The sequence below is a fragment of the Eulemur rufifrons genome, chromosome 28 (genome assembly GCF_041146395.1).
Source record: "Eulemur rufifrons isolate Redbay chromosome 28, OSU_ERuf_1, whole genome shotgun sequence".
Taxonomy (NCBI): domain Eukaryota; kingdom Metazoa; phylum Chordata; class Mammalia; order Primates; family Lemuridae; genus Eulemur; species Eulemur rufifrons.
Genome location: NC_091010.1, coordinates 22,460,980 through 22,480,245, shown reverse-complemented (window position 1 = coordinate 22,480,245; position 19,266 = coordinate 22,460,980).

Below are 19,266 nucleotides of genomic sequence, written 5' to 3'. Positions count from 1 at the left end.
TGCCTCCTGCCCTCTGGCCCCCTTTGTGGAGATGAGGAAAGTGTGTCTGGAAAACATTGATGTGGGAAAACAGATGCTCACAGAGGCTGGAACACATGTTATCGGAGGGGTCAGGCCTTGGTCAGCTCAGAGGACACCGAAGCACGGAAGTGAACGGGTGTTTGGAGGCATCCAGCGAACCCACCACCTCACTTTAAAGGGGAAAGACAGAGGCCCAGGCAGTCTGGGGAGAAGGCTGGGGTTGGAAGCTGCTCTTCCTCCAGCCGCCAACCCTTGTCATCTGATCACGATGCTGAGGAGCGTTTATCCACAGGGTGTTTGTGTGCCAGACACTGTCCTAGAGCGCTCCGTGGACCGTGACCTGGGTGTCAGTGGCATGCCGGCAGGAGAGGGACCAGCGGTGGGCTGGGTGTGCCAGCAGCAGTTTCCTAGACCCAGAAAATGTAAGAGGAAGTCTGTGCTTTCCAGACATAGAAGAAAAGATTACCTTTCAGGACCTCGCTGTCCACTGGATGAAAGGCAAGGTAGAGATGTTCTCCCAAGGGGCATGTCCACCTTCTGGGCCCAGTGTGGTTGCACTGGGGACAGGAAGCGGTGGGCACCTCTCCCAAGCTCCCTCCTCAGCTGTGTTGGGGGCGGGGGTGGCACAGGGCTGGTGGGCAGGGTGTTGAAGTTTCAGGTTAGTGCCGGGCATGAACTCTCCCAGGAGAGAAGGCGTTGACACAAAGGCAGGAGAATGGACCAAGTGACATCGCCAACCCAGGTTTGAATCCAGACTCCACCGTTCATTGGCTGTGCGACCCTGGACACATAACATAACATTTCTAAGCCTCAGTTTCCCTATCTGTAAAACAACCCCTGCTCGTCACATTGCAAGGATTTGAAATAACTCATCGGACGCATTGGACACTCAGAGAGCCAGGAACTCTGGTGGGGCCATTGAACCAAGGACTGTGGGGGTGTGGTCGGCTCAGCGCGGGGAAGAGACGTGAGCTGTGCAGGACACATGGGAAGGGGCAGGTAGCACGTAGTGGGGCTTTGCCAGTCTGTCCCACCCCCTCATGGTAGGGGCTGGCCACTGCTCAGACACCCCTTGGCTGAGAGATCCCGGGGGCCCAGGCCCAGCTTAGCTCAGCCAGACAGGCTCTGGCAGAGACCCTACTTTCTCCTCTGAACAACGTTGTCCCCCCGGCCAAGGGCAGCAAGAGGCGGGCCAGGGAACTGACAGCGCCGGGGAGGCTTCGTGGCTCCCCGGCCCGGCCCGGCCCTCCATGTTTGGGTATATCCCTTGGTCTGGTCTCGCTGCCAAAGGTTTCGCCGTCTGTGAAACAGGGCTCGAGTTACGCTGCCAGCCCTACTTCCTCAGCCTCCGGCTGGCCAGCCTTTCCGGAGGGGCAGAGCAGCACAGGTGGCTCTACACCTTCTGTCCTTGAGCTAAGGGACCCAAGAGAGGCAGAACTTAGTCACTCTCCTCTTCTTCAGGCAAGGGCTCTGGCCGTGGGGTCATTCCCATGGTGCCAAGAAAACTGCTGCCCTCCCCACCCCCCATCTCCATGAGGCGCTAAGGCCTCCCTCAACATGGGCATGCGTGTGCATGTGCATGCGTGTGTAAGTGTGCGAGTATGCATGTGAATATGTGTGCATGTGTGTGCATGTGAGTGTGCACGCGTGTGTGTGCACGTACACGTGTGTGCATGTATGCATGGGGAAGCGGCTGGAGACCAGAACTTCCAGGCTGGTGGTGGCTGCAGTAAGCTGAGGGTCACGGGTGAGCTGGCCTCCTCCCACTCTCCTTTCACCCACTCAGCCCCAGACCCGGCACCGCTGTGGGAGCTGCGGCGACAGCGTGAACGAGAAAGACCCACCTCTCCCACGGGGAGCCACGTGCCAGCGAGGGGAGACTGGAACACACAAGCAAACCAGCAGAACAATGCCAGAGAACGCGGCACAGGGAGAAGAACATAACATGAGGCCTGTGGTGGGCACCCTGTCCTTCTCTCCCTCCTCCTCCTCTCTGACTGGGGGCAGCAGGGAATGAAGGGTGAGGTGGGGGGCAAGCAGGTGGTGAGATGCTCAGGGGTGGTGGGGGAGGCTGCATGAAGACCCCCATGCTGACACCTCCCGGGCCTGTCCCCACGTCCCCCGAGAGGCTCCCTGGGATGAAGGAGGGCAGGAGGCCAGGCCTTGGTCCTGCAGCTCGGTGGCCCTGCACCCCAGGCAGGGATGCCACCCCCAGCTCTCCTGACAGCAGAGGGGTCCCACCCTCCCATTTCAGAGTCTGGTAGTTCACTGCAGGGGGAAAAAAGGCAGAAGAAAGAAAGGGGGAAAATCCCATTTAGAGTCTTTGGTTGAATCTCAAGTTTCCCTCCTTGTTCCCGTCCTCCCTCCCTCCCTCTTTCTTTCCTTTTTAAAAAATTTTTTCAAGAATAGAAAGGCCCAGGAAATGTAAACAAAAGGCTTCTAGAATGAGTCAAGCCATCTTGTTCCGAAACCCCAGGAAGACTGTGTCTCCCTAGGAGCTGGGGTCTGAGCAAAGGGACAAAAGGAGCCGCAAGGCCAGCTGGGGCCTGGCTGGGGCTGAGTCAGGGTTCCCCGGGAGCCCCTGAAACAGCTGCCTCTTGGGCTCCAGATGTGCTACCAGAAGGAAGGTCCGAGAGAGGCCAGAGGGGAGGGCTCTACAGTGCTCACTGCATTCCCGCCACAGCGAGTCACTACAGGGTGCCCTGCGGAGATGGTTTGCTTAGGAACAAGGATCTAAGAGCAGGAACAGCCTTGGTGTCCACAGTATCCTGGGCCCCCTCCCTCTGACCCACAAATAATTCCATCATTTGCACATTGATACCTGAAGGACCACCCTAATCACTCAGCCCACTGGTGACTTTGTTTCCCTCCAAACACAGCACCCTGCAAGGGACAAAGCCCCAGCCATAGCAGTCACTTACTCTTCTGTATAAATGAGTCATCGGGCCCTTGCCAAGGGCAGGTGTGGATAGGAGGAAGGGAAGGAGCACGAGGATGCTGAGTTTCAAAGAGAAAGGGTCTCACTTCCCTGGGGACCAGGGTTGCATGTAGGGTGGGGGAGGGGGTAGGGGAGGTCCAGAAAAGGCAGGGGGGTGGGGGGAGGTGGAGTCAGCATGCTCAGACTTCAGCCTCCAGAGCTGGCCCCTCCCTGAGTGACATAAAGGCCTTGCAAGGTTATGATAAACCGGAGTCCAGAAAGTGCATTTCCTCAGCAAGAGTGAATTCTGTGGTCCAGTGCAGTGGCTCATGTCTGTAATCCTAGCACTCTGGGAGGCTGAGGTGGGAGGATTGCTTGAGGTCAGGAGTTCGAGACCAGCCTAAGCAAGAGCAAGGCCCCATCTCTACTAAAAATAGAAATAATTAGCCGGGCGTTGTGGTGATCGCCTGTAGTCCCAGCTACTCGGGAGGCTGGGGCAAGAGGATCGCTTGAGCCCAGGAATTTGAGGTTGCTGTGAGCTAGGCTGACACCACGGCACTCTAGCCGGGGCAACAGAGTGAGACTCTGTCTCAAAAACAAAAAAAGAGTGAATTCAGTGAAAGGTAAGCACTAAGTGTTAGGTCCATGCCAAGTGCTACGTAGTGTCCCTGCGGTGGTTAATATAATCCTCACAGCACCCAGGAGGATGGGTGCTTGGAGAACCCACTGGAACAAGAGGCAGGGCCGGAGGGGGAACCCACACCTGCCAGCTTCCAGAGAGCTTGCCTTTCCTGCCATGCCCTGCAGCCCCCGAAACGAGGCCGTTTGTAGCACGGGTGGGCTGGTCCCAAGGCGTTACGACCCTGCAAGGCTGATGGCTCTAAGGCTTAGAGATGGGAAATGACTTGACCAAGATCACACAGCAAAACTCCCCCACTGGGCAGCCCTACAGCCCGACCTCTGCCCACGTCAGTAATCAGTAGAGCAAGCCTGCTCTTGCCGTGTCGCCAATGACCTGGGAATGAAGAAGTGAATGAGTGAATGAGAGAACTGACAGGACCTGGGCCTAGGGAGGCTCCAAGGCTCAACCAGGGGCACACACTTGGGGTCTCAGGGCAAGCGTCCTCCGAATCAGCCTGTCCTCGGCACCCCCAGCCTCCGTGCAGCCCCTGCCTTGGCCTCCAAGCTCTCCCCAATGTTTTGCCACATTTTAGTTCAGAGCTTCCCTAGGAGTGACGTGGGGACCTGGCTCCTATCCCTAAATGTCAGGAAAGGTCATCTGCCTCATTTGTGGTGGAGATGACGCCGTGTCTCCATCTCTAGCCAGTCATACCAAATGGTGGTTGATCTCTGTGTCCCGGCCCCATGCCTGGTCTATGGAATCACAGGGGGTTTCTTGTCGCAAAAGGGCAGCCAAACCGGATTCAGGGGGCGGCATTGGACACCCACCAGCTTCTGAGCAGCAAGCAGCATTTTGTAGTTGAGTGCACAGACCTCCGGACTCTGTGGTTGGCTCACTAAGGGACCATGGGTGCCAGGGGCCTGTTGGCCTCCAAGGAGAGGCAAGTAGCGGGTTTTCCAGCAAGAGGGTGCTGGTGGGAGGATTTCCTCCTCGCACATTTGTGGTTAACCTTCAGTGAGTTGGATGCCCAGGGGCACTTCCTCTCTGGGGCGTTGGTGCCACCCTGTCTCCTGAGTTATGGCAGCTCGGAGGCACACATGAAGCAAAGGTTTCCAGCCTGGAGAGAGCAATGCTGCACCTTTGTCTGCTGTAGCCCATAACTTCCTTCCCCCCGAAAATGCAATCAACAAACACTCACTGGGCATCTACTGCATGCCAAGCCCTACGCTGGGCCCCACAAGTCCAGAGACAAGTAAGGCTCTAGATTGCCCTGGCTGTCAGCGTGTCACCCTGATGGCACACACCATCTTCCATGTCTCCTGGCATCATGCACCAGGGCACGGCTGGCCCCATCCAGGAGGCCAGCACAGAGAGGGTGATGGGTCAGATTGTGGTCATCCATGTGGTTGAAGGGATTTCTTCCAGGCATCTGGCTTCTTCCAGCCTAAAACCTGGAGTTCTGGGACTGTGGGCGTGTACAGGGAGGGGTCTCAGAAGGATGGGCCTTGGAGGGAAGAGACCAGAGGAGGAGCCAAGTTTCTCAGTAGAAGCCTGACAGAGAGGTTCAGAGGGCCGGCTCTGGAGCCAGACAGCCTGGGCTCCAACCACATTGACAAGCTGTGTAGCCATAAGTGAGTTACTGGTCCTTGGTGAGCCTCAGTTTCCTCATCTGTAAAATGGACACAGTAAGAGTACCCTCCTCACACGGTTGCTGAGAGCCTAAACAGAGCTAATATGTGCGAGTGCTTAGTTCAGCATCCAGCACATACTGAGGGCTGGATAAATATGAGCTGTTTTATTTTCCCATGGGAATGGGGGGACTACCCCAACCCCAACACCAGCACAGGATGTTAGGCCTGGAGCTACCTCTAAAGCAGTTATTCCTACATGGCCATTTGACAGAATGGAAGACTGACGCCCGGATATGGGAAGCAATTTCCAAAGGTCATGTGGGTGGCTAAGAAAATGCAAAGTTGGGGCCAAAATCCTGATCGGCTGACTCCGTCATTGGTGCCTTTTCCACTCTATTTTGCCCAGCTTTTTTGGCAGAATAACCCCAAAGAAGCCCCTTAAACCCGTGTCCCAGGCCTCCCTCCTCCTGATCGTGCCCCAGTGGGGCATTGATGTGGTGTCCCCCACGTGGGTCTCAGAAGCTGGTTCCACTCTGAAGCAAGGAAGTCTGCAGTGTGCAGAAATGTCTCTCCAGGCCCTGGAGCTGGAAGTGACATCAGCAAGACACAAACATCAAGACACAGCAGGCTTCCTCCCTGGAGCCTGCCCCCCTACCCCCGCTAGCCTCCTTCCCATCCATCCCCACGGTGGTCCGGTGGTCCGTGCTGGGCTCCTGGGGGCTTGGCGGGGAGCCAGAAGCTAATGACAGGTGAGACAGTCGCTGGGACTCCAGCACCTGAGAGCAGGCTGCGGAAGCTGGCCTGCAGCCTGGGCTCTGGGCTGGGGGTCCCACTGCGGGGCATTTGGCACCAAAGGGAGGTGTGGGTACAGACAAAACATCCCTGCTTGCATCTGGAGTCTGGTCTCTGGTCGAACCTTCTTCCTGCCTCTCCCTCCTGCTGCTGCTTCTCCCTTGCCACCACCTCACATTTTTCAAAATTCCAGCACAATGACACACACGTGTGGCCGAGGAGGAAGCAGAGGAAGACATGGTTATCATCAGCCTGGCCCACGGGAAGCGGGACGTCAGTGCCGTGTGCTGAGGGGCCACTTGCCCTGAGTGCTAGTCTGAGCTCTGCCTCAAGCCCCCTGCGTGGCCTGGGGTAAGTCACAGCTCCACTCTGGGACTGTTTCTCCCTCCGTTGTCGCTTTAGCACTCTTCCAGGTCTGATCGTCCAGTATTCTTTCACGATGCCTGCCAGGAAGGCTCAACTGATAACCACATACTAAGTGCTCATCCTGTGCTGGGCATCTCCTAGGTGCTTTACCCTGGCCTTGTGGCAGGATAGGGACATCGGTAAGCTATTGCCACAATAATGCTGCATAACAAACAATCCCAAATTCAGTGGCTTAACACAACAGTCGTTTATTCCCAAGGAAGTCGGCTGTGGCTCAGCCGATCTGGGCTGGGCTTGGCTGGAGGCTCTGCCTTGGGCTGCTTCTCACGGCAGGTCTGCGGGGCAGCTGGGGACGTCTGCTCTCAGAGACAACGTCTCTCATCCTCCCAGGACAAGGGAGTAGCTGGGACAGGTTCCTCTTGTGGCAGTGACAGAGGCAGAAGAGGAAGGCAGAAACACAGCAAGCCTCCTAAGGGGCCGGTGCAGCTTCTCCGCCCAGAGGCAGGAGGCAGAGACACAGGCTCCGCCACGGCAGGGCCACAGCCAGGGGTGGCTGCCGAGACGGGTGGAGACTCGGGGCCGGTCATCCCATCTACTGCGGAAAAATGACTCAGCCTCTTCCACGGAAGTGGAACTAGTCTTTCCTTTTCTCCTCTGTTGCACTAGAAGGGTTGGAATACAAACTTGTCCCCTCGATTCATGTGGGGACTAAAGATTTGAGTACTGAGCCCTTCGCGTTATCAAGCAAAGGAAACGAGTTTTTGAGCTGCCGGAAGGTTAAATGGGTCATCAGATGAAAGAAGCAGCAGAGTAGGGGGTTTAAGACCAGGAGGGGTTGGGGGAGGGAATCCCCCGGAATCTAAGGGCAGAGGTTCGGGGAAAGTTAGGGACCCAAGTGTGGGAAGGTCATCCAAGAGGAGTCAAATGAGCTGGCTTGGCAAGAGACGGCAGTTAGAGATGGTGTTTGGGGTCCAGAAGCCGCGTGGGCTCTGAGATGCCCCCGACAACCCATAAGCAAGAAGCTTCCATCACTCCAGCCCAGGCCAACACCAGTTGAGCCACGGCTACACTTGAGCCCCTTGCGATCATCAGTCCAAAGAGAAACAGCCCCCCAGGCCCCCACGTCACTGGACTCGGCCGAGCCCCTGCCTGACCACGTGTGCAAACCCCTTCACCCACCCCAGGGTGCCCACGGGCAGGTCTGCCCCACCATTTGTGGGGGCTGGGATAAGAGTACACATGGTGTTTCACATGCCACATGCCACAGGTTTTCTCCTCACCATGTGATTCCAGCTGGGAACCATCTGTCCACAGGGGCCCCTCAGTCCCCCACCCACAGGGGGCTCCAGGGAGGCTGAGGCACAGTCCTTGCCTGTGCCCAGCCCACCACCCAGTTGAGAAACCTTGCCCACGTCCATGAAGCCCAAAAAGCCACATCAGAAAGAGTATCTCAGTAGAGCAACAGAAGACCTTCCACAAGGCATAAGTGATCACCAGGGTATTGGAGAACCAGCGGTGATGGAAGCATCCAGAACGTGTGATGATGGAGGAGTGCCTGTGCATGGAGTCAGTTGAGACCAGCTCACACTCCATTTACTCAGAACCCATCCTGTGCCAGGCCGGACAGGCGCCCAGGACGATGTTGAATGAGCTGTCGTTTCTGCTCCCAAGGTGCTCACAGTCTTAAAAGGAAGATTTGGGGAGGCTTCGTGGGAGGGAAGGGATTTCATCCACATTTTAAAGAATAGGAAAAATTGGAGTAGACAGTGGGGGAGGTGGACGCTTTCCAGGCAGAAGCAAGCAATCCCTGGAAGGAGAGGGGACTTCCTTCCACAGGAAACTTGGCGTGCAAGCATTCCCCAGGAAAGAGCAATGGGTAGTGACAAAGAGTGACCTTCTGTGGTGGCGTTTTGCTAAGCGTGGCAACCAAGGCAGGAGGAGCTGTCAGACACTAGCCACGCCACCCACATCCCACAGCCACCCCATTCATGGATGCTTCTGGCCCAAGCTGATGGTCACGGCCTGGACATGTTTTCCAGCAGCTTCTCAGATCCATCGCTTGCTCTTTCTACATTGTTTTCTTCCTAAAGCCGCGATTCCCTGCTTCTGGAAATATAATACCCCTTCCGAGAGAAGTGCTTTGGAAACTTCACCACAAATACACTCCCCTCCCTGATTGTGCTAATTAAAGGAAAGGGCTGGTGGAAAAATGATTTTAAGGAAACAGAGTTTTATTATTTTTAAGTTAATCCACTTACTTGAGTGAACTAACCACGAAGCATTCCACAGAGACGGTCTGTAGGGGACCTGCTGTAAGAGATTTATTTGGGGATTCAGTCACTAAACATTTACTGAACAAGCCACCATGGCTGGAGGCCGAGGGTACAAGACTAAGTGTGTCGCGGTGTCTCAAGGAGGCAGGCTGGAGGGGAGACAGACACACGACCACGACAACAGCAATGTGTAGGGACTATTACTGCAGCGCAGAAGAGGCTCACCGAGCAAGGTTGGGGGGTGGCGTCATCAGAGAAGGCTTCCAGGAGGAGGAAAAGGGGAACGCATACTCTTGGAGGAATAAGAGATGCTTGCAGGATGAAAAGCTCGATGGGAGAAAAATTGGCAGGGAGGTATCTTGTGTATAACATACGCAAAGGCCCGAAGGGTGAATAGAGAAAACACCCCCAAATTGGTGTTGCTGGGATGTAACGTGATGATGGGCAGTGGCAAGATTTGAGGCTGGAGTGGTCAGCAGAGGCCGGAGGGTTTGGACTCCATCAAGTGAACAATGGGGGGCATGGAAAGTTCTAAGCAGGAGAGCCATACAGGTAAGCCCGTGTTGCAGAGCGAGCACTGCTGAGGAAGCAGGTGGACGATGCATTAGAAGCTGGGGATTGGATTGGTTGGGAGTAGATGAGGAGAGAGATGTCAGGAGCATGTCCTAGGGTGGTGGTAGGGAGAGTGGAGAGATGCGGATGTATCTGAGAAGCACTTAGGGGGCAAAAATAGTAGGATCTGATGGTTTATGGATACAAGGAGAAGAGGGAGAGGGAGAATTCTAGAATCACAGCCAGACTTAGCTTGGGTGACAAAGGGGAGGTGCTACCTCCAACTGAGATGAAAAATCCTGAGCAAAGGAGGTTCAGGAGAGGAAAAAATAGGGTCAATTTTGGATGTTGAATTTGAGGAACTTGTGGATGGGACTTCCTCTGGAGAAAACCAGCAGGCAGGTAGATATCTGAGCTTGTCCCTACTGCAGGAAGATCTAGGCTGGAGACAAGCTCTGAGAGGCATGAGCTTTAGAAACCACAGAAAGGGATGGGACCACCTAGGATGATTTAGGCTGCAAGCAACAGAACACACTTAAAAGTGGCTGGAACAGTCAGGGCATTTATTTATTCGATTAAATATATTTAGGGGGAGGTTGTGGGCTTCTTCATCATCTCAGTATGCTCTCAGGGACCCAGATCCTTATGGATTTTGGCTCTGCCACCTCGGTTCATCCACAAGTGTATGTCCTGCAATACGAGAAGGCAAGGCAGGCTGAAGGACTTGTAGCCCCAGGGGAAGAGCTTAGAAAACAATTTGTTCATAGATGTAATGCCTCCTTTGGCTGTGTTCGGCAGGATACAAGCAAGGGATCGGCTCAGAAAAGAACTGGCTGGTTAACAAGCAGAAATAAAAGGGAATTAAATATCCACTAATTAGTGCTTGTGGGGTTAGAAGAGGCAACTGCTTCTTAACCCTATATGGTAAAAGGCAAAATCAAGAAATGCTTTCAGTAAGAAAGGATGATGAAACTTACCCTGTGTGAACTTCTGCTGTGGCCTATCAAGGAGTAACAGGTACTGGACTAGCCCTCACCCACCATAAACAAGTAGGAAATCGGGTAAAATATAGGAAACATCTGTTTTCAGACATTGGATGACCAGCAGATTGAGACTGTGTTCCTTGAGAAAAAGAAAAGAAGTAAGATGAACTCTATGAGCAACCTGGCTTTCTTCTGCCTGGAGGCATTCAGCAGACCACGGCTCCAGGAGGGGGAAACCCGAGCAGAACACAGAAGTCTCACTGTTTTGAGAGACGGACATCACAATTCAGAGAACGGTGCAGCTGGGATTTGCAGATCAGGATACTGAAGAGAAGAAAGCTGTGCAGAGAAAGGTCTTCAGAAACTGCATGGGAGTCATTTTGAGTCTTTGGCTAAATATTAAATGTGCATATATAGGATGAGACTCCATAAGGTTGGACAAAGAACAAATATTGGAGAAAAAAATACTTATTGGGGAGCTATAAGCTGAACAATGTTCTGTGCTCAGAGTTGAAATATGTTCAAGTTTAGGCCAACCAGAGTGGAGAGACCTCACTGAGTACCCAGAGTATTTAGGGGAAAACTCAGAAAAGACACACCTTAGGAGTGGAGCTAACCTAACAAGCCTTAGAGTGAAGGCTATTTTAGACCCATCCTAACAACGTTTAAAGGCAAGCCTTGAAAGGATTAAGCTGATCTCCAAGTAAATTGCTGGAATAAAACGCAACACTCTTTAAAGAAAGATAACAAAATTCAGCACTCAGTAAAATAATATTCAAAATGTTCACCTTCCAACCAACAATTACTAGATATGAAGCAAAGAAATGATACCCATAACCAAGAGATAAAGCAGGCAATAGAACAGACCCAGAGACAGTGGGATGGAATTAGCAGACAAGAACTTTAAAACAGCTATTATAAATAGATTCAAGTATTTAAAGGAAAACATGACTATAATGAGGAAAGTAATGAAACATAAAAAAAACCAAATGGAATTTTCTAGAACTGAAAAATACAGTATATGAAAATTTCATTGCATAGGCTAAATAGCAAATTAGAAATGGCAGAAAAAAAAATCAGTGTACTTGAAGACAGACAAACTGATATATTACTATAAAGAGAAAAAAAGCAAATCTGAGAAAACCATTAACAGACCTTCAGTGACTTGTTGAACAAAAGATCTTATACATATATATGTAATTAGAGTCCTAGAAAAAGAATGTGGTAGGAGGAAAATATTCAAAAAAAAAATAATGGCCAAACATTTTCCAAATTTGATGAAAAATATAAACCCATAGATCCAAGAAACCTAATGAATTTCAATCAGGATAAACACAAAGAAAACCACAACAAGGTACATCACAATCCAATTGCTAAAAACCAGTGATGAAGCAAAAAACTTTAAATGCAGCCAGAGAAAATTTTTAGCCTTGTGGCAAGGCTCAAATCAAGAGTATGACTGTTTGGAAACTCTGAATGAACTAAGAGATGAATCTTTTCTATTAGACATGCTGACTCAGGAAAAGAGACTGGGGAGGAGGGTGCTCTCACACCTAAATCCAATAGGCTCAACTTACCTGCAATAAATTGCCCTAAAACTTAGTGGCTTAAAGGAAGTTGGGGTGGCGGGCGGTGATCAATGTGGACAAGAAAGAAATTCAAAAGATTTAAAATGCATGTCTAAAATAAAAACTATGAATGAGGCTATTGGTACATGGAGTTGTCCAAAATCAAACAGATAAGACGACTGCTACTTTTTAAGGTGAGTCACATTGCCAAAAAAATTCACAAGCCTGAACTTGAAAGGCCTTTGTTTAAGATTTAACTGTTGGGCTTGCAAAATTCTACAGGCAGGAAACAGGCTGAGAAAACTGCTCAGCCCCCTAGGAAGACGTATTCTCCAGTGTTCACTTGCTCACTTTAGGTGCGTCCAAGGAGGATAATGGGGAAAACATGCCCTTCCCAGAGCAGCAAATGCTGTTCATGCTGTTCAAGAATCAGGCTTTGTATGGCACCATTTAAAAGCTGGGAGGCAAAGGGCGAATTGCTCACGAATATCCCTCTTTTTTTCAGGGAGAGGAACCTTTCTCAGAACACCCAGCAGGCTACCCCTCAGGTCCCCTCGGCCAAGATTAGCTGCAAAGGTGGTCCTTACTCTAGCTGCAAGGGAGGCTGGTAGAGTAGGTATCTGGTATTTTCAGCCTTGATTATTAGAGGTGGATTTTTCCAGCAAGGGATAAATGGGGAGTGGGCATTGGGATAACTATTGAATAGGCAACCCATGTTATTAGCCCTACCTCAACTTACCTTATTGTAAGAATACAGTATATAATACCTGTAACATACAAAATATGTGTTCATTGACTGTTTATGTTATTGGTAAGGGTTCCAGTCAACAGTAGGCTATTAGTAGTTACATTTGGGAGGAGTCAAAAGTTATGCACAGACTTTTTACTGTGTGCGGGGTCAGCACCCCTAACCCCCACATTCTTCACGGGTCAACTGTTCCTTTTTAACAGGGTGGGATGGGAAAGGCAGAAGGAATATTTAAACAGAAGCTCCAGGAGGACGGGGGAAGATTGAGTGTTCTGGATGTGAGAGCCTGAGCATATTTTCAGGCAGAGGGGAAGCAGCCAGTGGACTGGGAGAGTGAAGGTGCAGGAGAGGGAAGGGTGACTGATGAGGTAGAGTCCTGGAGGAGGCAGGAGAATTGGAGGTCAAGGACACAGGTGGGCTGGTTGGGTTTGAACAGGAGACACCCCACCCTCTGAGGCTGCAGTGAGGGAGGCAGGATGAGTTTGGCTGGGGCAAGGCCAAGGGTGAGGACACCTGGGAATTGGGAACTCGTACCTGATGACCTCAATTTTCTTGGAAATAGGAGGAGGCAAGGTTGTAGCAAGCTGAGAGTGAACAGTGATGTCAATCACCGTGGCAATTGCTTACATGTGAAGGGAGGTTTGGAAGCAGTCTGTCCTCATACGCAGGGAAAGCCCTTCCCTTGTGGTCTCGTGTAAACTTTCTGTTTCTCAGCAAACTCATTTTTCATAGTTGGTGATGTCTCCAGAGAGCACCTGCGTTACCATAAGGTATGGGTTAGTGGAATTGAAATGAATGAGGTGAAAGATACCAGAACTCAGTGGGTGAGAAGAATCAGGACATCTCAGCAGGGCAGGGACCTGCGAGCTCCCACGTGGACGTCCCATCCAAGGGTCTATCTCACCATCAAGGGCTTATCCACCCTCTGCTTCATCTTCCCACTGGCAGGGAACTCTCCGTCTTTAAGGAAGTCTTTCCATTTTCAAACATTCTCAAACATTTTCAAATCCTTACGTCTTTCCTTCAGTAGGGCTGAAGTCTGACTCCCTGTGTCCCTCACGTCCAACAGGGAGTCTCAGAACAAGTCCTTCTACCTGGCAGCCTTTCAGAGATGTTAGTCTCTCCTCTAGAATAAATGTTCCATTTCTTCGAAACCACCCTCCCCCATATCACAGGGTTTTCTGACCCCTCACCACAGCCGTCTTCTCCCCAAGATTTCCTCCAAGGCAATGATGGTCCTTACGATTCAGCCGTGACCGACTCACCTGCCTTCTTCTGGGCTCCCCAAGTGCTTAGAGGGAGCCCAGCAGTCCACAGCCCCCCGCTGTGTGCGGGTAATTGGTGGGAACTTGCTCAGTTCCTCCTCTCCCAGCATAGTTTGATCAGGCTGGTGGTCCAGCAGGTCTTCTCATTGTCCTCTGTCCCATGTGAGGTCCCCTGGGCGTCTTTGCTGCTGACAGCCTGCCCGAGTGAGGGGTTCCTCCCAGACCATGTGCTCACGTACATGTCTGTGCCCGGACTCCCTCCTAAGTGTGAGTCGGACAGGTGATCGCAGACTGCATTTGGGCAGAAAGAGCTTCCCAAGTCTTACTGTGGATCTGCCGTGACTGGTAGCATTATCTTTACAGGTCCTAAGTTTCAGGGGAACATCGACAACACTTCAGGTTAGTGCTTTGAAGTATTAATCAATGTTTTTTTCCCCTCTGGTGTTTCCTCTTCTCACACTTTGCCCCTTTTCTTCTCACCCCCACCCAAATTCCATCCTGTGCTCATTGTCCCAGGGAAGGGCTGTGACCTCAGAAAGCAGAGCAAGGAGTCCTGGCTCCTTTGTGTTGAAAAGTCCTGGCTAGTAAGGCAGCAGAAAGACCTCACACCAGCAAAATCTGGAAGAAAACAAGAGCAAGGCAATGGTTCCACCTCTCAGATTTGTGAAGACGCCCCCATCCTGGAGGCAGAGGTGGGGCACTGGGGGAGGGTCAGAAGCCACAAGAGCAGAGATAATGGCACTTTCAGAGAGAGGGGCCCAGAGAGCTTTGAAGGACCTGAGAGCAAAGGAGACCTGGATCCCATTACCCAGAAAGCCCTGGGAAGTGGCAGGACCCCAGGAAAGGGAAATGGCTTCATGGAATGTTCCAGCCCTGCAGAGATTTCCCCCACACCAGTGTGAACCTGAAGAGCAGAATAACTGCACCACTCAAGGCAGCACGGGACTAGACAAGCGGAACAGACCAGCAAGGGCCCTGCAAAGGGACCAGGGCTGTCTCCGTGGCAACCGGCAGGGACCAATGAATAAGGACAAGCACAGAGATGGACATCACACATGACATGGATGACCAGGCTCCTGGGCACCACATACGCCTCCAGGAAATTAGATGCCACCATGGAAAAGGAGAGGAACTCCATACTGACTGGGATTCCATTTCTACCATGGTGGCCGAACAAGGCCTTGAAATATAAATCGAGTGGCAAAGAGTAGAGACACTTCTGTTCCTTTCATGCCTGAGACGGTGAACTGGAATTCTTACTGCGGTGTTGCTCCCGCCATTCCACTCCCCACACACCCCTGCACAATGAGCCACTCGGCTGCCAGGGCCCTGGAGGGGCTGTGGTTCCACTGCGGTGACAGGGGGAAGCAGGTGGGGACCTCACAAAGTCATTAGACATGCGGGTCATAGCCAAGGAATGAGGTGAGAAGCAGAACTCAGGAGCCTTGGCAGAATGGGCTGGGGGCAGAGGCTGGTGAGGTCCCTGGCCTCCACGGGTGGAAGGTCTGCCCACTGCGTCCCCAGGAGCTGAGGGTAAGGGCCAGAGGTGGGGCTGACTGCTCGGGGAGGAGAGACAGCTCAGGGCCAGGGGTGCAGGGGGTGGAGGGGAGGGTGGTGAGGGCCAAGCCTCCTGATCCTCTGGCTTCTGCTTCTCCTGCCGCTGCTGCGCCCCCCCGCCAAGCTCACTTCTCCCAAGTCATGCCAGGGCCCACCCCAGGAGCAGCTGAGGCCACGGGAAGCCTGGAATGTTCTCAGGGGGGTTGCTCCCCTTGAGGGCCCAGTTTTCCTTCCACGGGGCTGGAAGGCCGCCCATCTGCTCCTTCTCAGGGCCTCCCGAGTGACTGATCTTGCCCGGCCTCACCCTGCCCTCATCGCCTTGTGGGGCAAGAAACCTCCAAGTGTCTGCATCAGCAAGGCAGCCATGGGCCCCCACGGGTGCGCATTTGAACCTTCTGCCATGGTTCCTGTCCTCCACGTATAGGGGAGGGGGGAACAATGATTTCAGTCCCAGATCTGGCTCCCCTCCTCCCTTCCCTTCTGCTTGCCCTACAGAGAGACAACTTACGACCTCTGAGCAGGGGCAAGTCCAGCCAGGGCAATGCCAGTGGCCCTTCCCATTCATACCTCACATAACTTGTGTTGGTCTGGCCTTTACAGACAGAGACACTGGCTCACATGGCCCCTTTGGGCAAATTAGAAAAGAGCTCCAGCCCCCGCCCCACAGTTGAGCAGCCCCGTGATCTCACAACTTGTTTAGTGGAGCATGAGTTGACTTTCAGCCCCTACTCATCCCTTGGGCCAGGAACATTTGTGCAGTGAACAACCTGTTCCACCATACATGACAGCTATGCCCGCAGACATATGAATTTCACAGGCAGCCTTATGAGGCAGACAGGGCAAGTGTTGTCTTATGAGGAAACTGAATCCCAGAGATGTGTCAAGATCACATAGCATGTAAATGGGAGCACCAATGCTTACCAAGTCCTCTGTGCTTTCTGCCTCATATCCATATGTAGGAAAAAGCCCAACGGACTAGTCCCTGAATTACTGCTCTTTGAGTCCTAGCCAACCAATCATATCTGGATAAGGGATCCTGAATTCACCTGAATGTTCTGGGCCTTTCTGCTCTGACTTGTACTCTGGAATGCTTTTTTCCAAATGTCTGAGCCTATTTTCCTTCCTTACTAAGCAAAACTCCATAAATTGTTTTTGACACTCATGTTTTGACAATTGTTTTTGACATGAACAGATGGCGAACCATTCTGGGACCCTCAGCTAGCACAGTGGGTATCAACATTCTGCAGGATGTGTCTGACTACAGGAGTCTCAGGGCATTTGGGTTTTGAGGGGGGGATTTTACCACACATTCATGATAACCACTTTTGGCTACTGTTTTATTTGTTCCTCCTAAAGAGGACTTGAAATAAACATGAACTCACTGAAAGATCCAGCTGGAGGCACAGTGATGACTGAGTTGGGAGGCTCTAGGAATGCCTGAAGCACCCTGTCTGTCAGTCCCCCAAGCTCCCTGTCCCTGGCCACATTGGGCTGCCTCCCCTCTCAGACTCACGCGTGGAGGGTGAGCTCTCTGCCTGATCACGCTCTACGTGAGTGTCATCCCCATCCTCTGCTCCCCAGCCCACCCGACTCTGAATCCTTCCTGGCTCCCCGAGCTCCTTTCACCATCGACACAACTATTCTCACAAAACTCCACCCAAGCATCCTTATGCACATCTGGACCTGCTGCAGATGAGCAGATTTTGGACTTGGGCTGATGCTGGAATGGGATGAGACTTTTGGGGGGGCTTGGGAAGGGCTGAGCGTATTTTTGCATGTGAGAGGGTCATGCATCACTGGGGGCCAGAGGGAGCACTGTGGTCGTTAGCCTCCGATGGTCCTCACCTCCTGATATTTACGCCTTTGGTAGCCCCCTTCCATGTTGAGTCAGGACTGACCTGTGTGACCCATGGAAGCACAGCAGAAGTGAGAGTGTGTAGATCATAGGGTAGATCATAAAAGACATTGCAATCTCCCCCTTGGTCTCTTGGATCGCTTGCACTGGGGGTAGACAGCAGCCATGACATGAGGACGCTCAAGCAGCCTTGTGGAGATGCCCACATGGAGAGGAACTGAGTCCTGTCACCAAAACCATCGAGCCACCATGGAAGTGGATCCTTAAGCCCCAGTCAAGCCTCAGACGAGTATAGCCACAACTGACATCTGACTTCAGCCCCAGCCAACATCTGACAGCAACCTCACAAGAGACCCAAGCTAAAGCCCCAGCCAAGTCACTCCCAAATTCCTGATGCACAGAAATTGAGAGAGATAATGAACGATTATTGTTGTTTTAAACCACTAAGTTTTGGGAGATTTGTTATGAAGCATTTGATCACTAATACATCATCACCCACTATCAGAGGTTCCAATGCTTTTATCCTTTCTGAATAAAGCACAGAGAGGTTGAGTGGTGGTCCCAAGTCACACAGCAGTGGTGCCAAGCTTAAATACAATATTCAGCTTCTATGTTCCCATATAGAACCCTTACATCTGCATCACCTCTTTACTCACTTCTCTCCTTTCTTGGTCATATCTTCGTTTAGTGCAAACTCCCTTCCTCCCCATCATCATCACCTCTTCTGGAAACACGGTCATTCCTCCTCTCTTCTCAAATCCTTTGTGCTCAGAAACGAACCCACTACTGTATGGAAATGGTAACAATCACAGCTTGCAATTTAGTATGATCCGACGTGCCAGATGGTTTGAGGCTGCAAAATTTGCCAGTGGGTTTTCCCGTAGTAGACTGGTTCAGGAACCACCCTGGTGCTGGGAGACATACACTTTTTGGCTTTGCTTTGAGCTTGTCAGATTGGCTCAAAGAAAGGAGAGTCCTGGCCAAAGAGCAAGAAATTAATTAAGGATAAGGGCCATGATGTGACCACAAAGGCTCAGTTCGACAGTTCACCCCTTGAGTATGATGTTTTCACACCCCCCTTTGAGTTTTAGAGGCAGAAACCCGGCAATGGGAACACAGCTCAAGGAAGACAGAGGGAGGGATGCACGTGTGGCCTTGGATCATTCTGTGTCTCAGCTCCCACTGTCCCCTCCACCCTCTCCCCGCAGTGAAGTGCTCTCACCATGGAAGGGTGAGCCCAGCATGTGCCCCCTAGGAACGCTGCCAGCCCTGCCGCCGCCAACATCCTTCTCCCCCAGCATTCTCAAAACACAGGGCTCCAACCCAGCTCTCACCTGCCCTTACTCCTCTCACTTGCATAATAGTTCGTCTCTTTCACGTCCTACCTCCCCCAGCTCTGAGCTCTTTGGAAAGCAGGGGCTGTATCTAACTTACGGAGGACTCAGCCAAACCTGGGCCTGGCTGGAGAAGATGCTCAAACATCGGCTGAATTGGACACACTCAAAGCTACATGGTGAGACGGTTGACACGTGGTCCCTCCTCCAGTTATGGGATTTACTTGAATTCAGTAAGAAGAATGTCTCTATCGGGTTAACTTGGCTAGCTGGGACAGGCGGGCAGAGCAAACAATACGTGGAATGAAAAATACATAGCGAAGCCCTTCAGATTATTTAGCCATTTGAGGAAAGGCCTGAGTAGGAATGTGCAGCAGAGCGTTCACATTCTCTTGGGAAACTTTCCCGACAGCCAGGCTTAATTTCCCCCGGGAGTGACCCGCACATAGCTCCCCCCGTGATGCCTTCACAAGCGGGACCTTGCCGGCCTTTCTCTTCTGCCTCCCTTTGGAGCACCCCTTTCTCCGGCATTTCATTGTAATGACTCGAGCTCCCCCTTACCTAGAAGAGATCGCCTGACGGTGTGACTTTGACCCATTATAGACAATGGTTATTTCTTCTTAACAGGCCCCGGTTTTAACACTCCCCAGCAGAGAAACAGCTTCCACGTTGTAAGTCTGGGCTCAGCACAAGAAAAATCAGGAGCTTTTAGACCAGGCCAGGTGGAGATGGAGGTTAATCAAATACCCAAGCTACTAGTTAGGACTCTATGGGCTGCCAGG